The sequence below is a fragment of the Cephus cinctus genome, unplaced genomic scaffold (genome assembly GCF_000341935.2).
Source record: "Cephus cinctus unplaced genomic scaffold, Ccin1 Ccin1_scaffold0693, whole genome shotgun sequence".
Lineage (NCBI taxonomy): Eukaryota > Metazoa > Arthropoda > Insecta > Hymenoptera > Cephidae > Cephus > Cephus cinctus.
In genome coordinates this window covers 338,509-342,462 of record NW_014333316.1, presented here as the reverse complement: position 1 = coordinate 342,462, position 3,954 = coordinate 338,509, and the positions used below count along the sequence as shown (strand labels likewise).

General features: G+C 48.2%; 1 protein-coding gene across 1 annotated transcript in view; it reads left to right on the top strand.

The window, feature by feature from the left end:
- The first annotated feature begins 348 nt into the window (after positions 1-348).
- Positions 349-3,954, top strand: part of LOC107269978 (teneurin-m) — a 293,857-nt gene continuing 290,251 nt past the window's right edge. The window contains exon 1 of the mRNA XM_025087372.1: positions 349-1,277. The gene's annotated coding sequence lies outside the window, so the exon portion shown is untranslated. The remainder of the gene's footprint in view (positions 1,278-3,954) is intronic.

Here is a 3,954-nt window from a genome sequence, read left to right as displayed (position 1 = left end):
CCGTTATACTTTAGTTGCATTCGATATGTTCCTGCCGTTCCACCCTTGTACCATTCTGCCATTTTCCCATTTTCCCATTTAGCCATTTAGCCATTTTGCCATTTTGCCCTACGAAGGATCTGCTGTTAAAGGATCTTAGTGAGCTAAACGAGTCTTCATCCAGAGCGACGGGGGAGATCCTGATCCTTGGGAGCCTCAGGATCCTCTCCTACCTTCGAGTAGGAGAGCCAAGCCAGGAGAGTCCTCTCCGAGAGGCGCATGACGTCGCGCATGCCCATCGGTGAATCGGAGCCCAAACCGACGTCACCCGCCAACGGGTTCCTCGACGTTCAGTGCGTTTGCCGAACAGTTGGCGAACGAACGTGTCCCTTGTGACCCAAGGAGGAAAATCGGCTGACCGACTACACGAGTCCATCGCAGAAACCATGTAAAACCAATTCCCACTTTCCCATGTATAAACCGACGGCACGAGCCTCCGTTTCCTCGAATAAATTGGCAAATTAACTTCTTGGACCCGACGAATAGAACTCTTGTTCCACCTCCAGTTGGAAATTGCGATTCGACGGTCAAGGAGCCAACGGAGCGAGAGAGAGCGAGAGAGAGAGCGAGAGAGACTTTTGGAAGTCGGGAGGAGTCGAGGATACGAACAGTCGAGCCAAAATATATTTGATTGTCTTGGGGATCCGTTGTCTCGTCTGGTCTCGTTGCGCGATGCGTTAATCGCGTGGACACGTGGAGTCGCGTGTGCGCCGCGTGCGGCGTCGAGAACCGCACGAGGGGGAAGCGTGCGGAAAAGCTCGGAAAGAATCTTTATCGAATCTTCACCACGTGACGGCCAAGTGCTTCGGAGGACGATAGACACTGTCGTCCAGGAGTGGCTGGGCAAGAGTCATCGTCGTCATCTGGGAAAAGAGTCTCTCCGCGGTTACTCGGAGAGGATCCAGAGGATCCACAGGATCCAAATGACAGGAGTCAATAATTAAGTTCTCTTATTTTTATCCATCCCGGTAACCGATTTCACACTTTTTCATCCGGTCGAAGCAGCTGGTGATTCTAAAGTCTTTCGCGGGAGAAGCAAAAGTCATCTCCAGGACATCCGAATAACGTGTCGATCGAATTTACGTGATTCTGCGCTCGACCTGTGACAGACATTCAGTGACAGTGAGACTTTTAGCAAGAGAATCTTCTGCAGGAGGAAGAGTCCTGTGACGTGGTCCTGATCCTCTTGCCGGTTGGTGCTACTTGAAGAGATCAGAAAGTTTCGATCAACGTGGCTGGTGAGTCCACTTTGTAGATTCGATGTCTCCTGCCTGCCGCGCGCGCCTCTTCGTTTCATTAAAATACTCTCGCTGGAAATGGAGAATACAAACGGCGGCACGACGGGTGGTCCCTCGTAATTTTCAAAGCATCGCGCTAATCGTAGGTGGAAGTGTAGGCTGGCGTTGCTGCTGTTGCTCCTGTTGCTCCTGTTGCTGCTGCTCCGCCTTTTACGTTACGCATTTAGCTGAGACGACTGTCGTCCTAATTGCCGGCAAGAAAAAGTCACTGGAGCGTCGCGCCCTCCTATTGGTCCCTGGACCATTTCAAGAAGAACGAGAACAGTCGTTAAGGCGCCTCTTTACTAATTTCTTGGAGAATTCCTCGTCGAAAGAGTTGGCCCCTCTTTTTCTTTTTTCTTTTTTCTTTTTCTTACCGCGTCGAAGGACGTTTCGAAAACTAAAGTGTTCCTCGGTGCTTACTTGTCGCGGAGCTATTAACGGCTGTCTGGAAGGCTTCCGTGACGTAACAATGCATGCATAGAGGGAAGTCTATTATGCGAGATTGAAATAAAAAGTAGAAAGCCGAACCCCGATCGATCAGTGATTTTCTTAACACAACGATCCGTCGATCAAACAATTTATGATTCAACGTTCAACGGCAAACGTTCTGTCACTAAAGTTCACGTGGCTCATTTGAGCTATTTCCCTATCGATTCATCATACTCGTCCGTGCCACTCTACTCCTATTGTTGTACGACCTACGCGCCACGGAATCTCTTAGTCCCGAAGACCGTTTTAATCGAGAGAATAACCAACCGAACACGCAATTCCGGCGACTTTATTAAGGCGTATCCCTCGAAAGTTGCGCAGCAAAGAAATCCGTAATCTGTGCCAAGAGCTGAGAAATTGCCACGATAAACGGAAATTTACGATCAAAAAGGAGATTTTTTTTCCAGACTGCTCGCGGGTGTCCTGGCCAGCAGGGTAGATCGGATCGTTGGGATACTTGGAGTTTGGAATTATGTTAATGAGGGTGGTTCTTGAAATAGTCGAAAACTCGCCGAAGAATTACCCCGTCCAACCCCCTCCCCCTTCGAGACTCTCGATCAAAGCTGTCGTCACGCGAGCCACGCTGTTCCTTTCTCCACGTTCGTACTCTCCATCTGCTTTCTTTCTCCGGCGAAAAGCTCCCTCGTTCCCTGCTGTTATCGGCGAATTCGGAATCCCTTGGTTCGTCGTGGCGGACTCGAAGGAAATCTCGGAGAAGCGTAAGGGTGCTCTCCCCGGAACATTCAAAGTTCGCGGGTTCAACAGTTGTCCGGGAACGGCGCATTTTTCGACAAATTACGTTTCTCCAAATATTTTGTAATTCTTAGGGAATTGTCTTGGTACGGTTATCGGATCGTTTTTCGTTCTATTAATATCGTCAATGCGTGAGATAAAAGGTGTTTCTCTAATTTCTAAATACGGTACAAACGAACGCGTGCGCGAGGACGCTTGACGTCGCATCGACACGCGACGCACGGCGCTTTAAAGCCTATTCTCGACGTGGCTTCATTTCGATTGGCCAGAATTGACAGGAATCGTAAATAATTGACAGTCGATCGTAAGGGATTTACACTCTGGCACCCAGACTCACGCACGTCCTATGAAAACTCGATAGCACCTTCCGCTATATAATCCTCTGTCCGATATTGATTTGCTGGAAACTTGTTGTTTTCATTTTCTTTCGATAATATCTTTTTTCCTCCATCTCCCTGCCTCTTGTCGATTTCCCCGATTTATATCTCGGAGAAAATGGTTTCGTCCTGCCGAAGAAACAGTACCCTCTCGCAATGTACAGTAGAAGTAACGTTGTCGGAATACTAGGTCACGTTAAGGATTATTTATTCAGGCAGGTAGAAAATAATAAAAGTGCCTGATATAAAAAATCAGAGGGAGACGCAGCCATTAAATCCCGTGTCGAGGCAATTCTTGTTGCTATTCTCAGAAATCCACATGACGTGCTGTGGATTTTATATTTATAACCAGCAGGGGTATTCGGGCGTGTTGCAATTACCCCTGAACAAAATGGACCTTTCACAGTATTCGTTTAAGTTGCTTGCCCTTCCTTCTCTCTTTTTTTTTTTTTTTTTTTTTTTTTTCAGTGAAAATTACCGCGACCGTTCGCGTGCGTCCCGACGGCCTGGAATTTGTTGCGAATCACGCTCGATTCGAGGAATCGACGTTAAAGAGCCCGCGTTAACCTCGCGAAAGCGTTCTCGGCGCACGATCGGGTGTGAGCTTTGATCTCAGATAGAATATCTCCGCATACGAAAGTAAACCCATGTAACTTCAGCCGTATCCATGCTCAGAGGAAATCTCTGGATAAATTCGAATATCCTTGTTGATGGCGACAAACGAAAATCCTCTCGCGCAATTCTGACAACGAAGCCAGCAAAAGCGAAAAGAAGAGAGCAATGAAACACAGACACGCGTCAAGCATATCCAAAGTAGAAGGAAAGCGACAGAGTGACGCTTATCGGTGAAAAGGCAGGAGTCCTTCAGGGTCTGCGAGATAAGAGAGTGTATTGAGACCAGAGACTAGTCGAGATGGGACGGAGAGGGGGAAAGCAGGAAGAGGCTGTGCTTTGTGCTGCGGCTAATTGTTTTCTGAAGTAAGGCGAGCGTAGTGGTGAGTGGGGGAGTGGGGGAG